The sequence below is a fragment of the Galeopterus variegatus genome, unplaced genomic scaffold, assembly GCF_000696425.1.
Source record: "Galeopterus variegatus unplaced genomic scaffold, G_variegatus-3.0.2 Scaffold12066, whole genome shotgun sequence".
Lineage (NCBI taxonomy): Eukaryota > Metazoa > Chordata > Mammalia > Dermoptera > Cynocephalidae > Galeopterus > Galeopterus variegatus.
This window is the reverse complement of record NW_007738177.1, coordinates 32256-32766: the sequence shown is the minus strand read 5'-3', so window position 1 is coordinate 32766 and position 511 is coordinate 32256.

Genomic DNA, 511 nt, shown 5'->3' with positions numbered 1-511 from the left:
AGCTGTTTGTTCAGCTTTTTCTAAGATTGGGCTTGATTTCATTCCATTAAAAAATATCACATTCTGCATCCCGAAAAATATATATGCCTGTATAATAGATGGGGACATTTTTGAAGTATTGTCATCTTCAATGGTATAGAATGGATATGCTGATCACCAAACAGGCCTTGACAAACTGGTAACATGCAATGAAAAGCTTTTGGTGTGATAAAGAATATAGTAGCAGAGATCCAATACAGCTGTTGTCTGGAAGCACACAACTGACGCTAGGTCAATGAGTCTAGGCCAAGTTTTCAGCTGCCAAGTGGCAAGACCATTTGTTATCCATTTATTGAATATCTAAGCTGATGGAAATTTATAATATAGCTGGCCAAACTGAAGACAGCAAAGAACAGGAAGGCCCAGGATCAACTAAGTAGGGAGGGCTTAGGTTATATTTGTCAAGTTCTCTCAAACAGTAAATCAGAAAGAAAGGAACAAAAGACACTTAAGACATCCAAACAAAAATCAA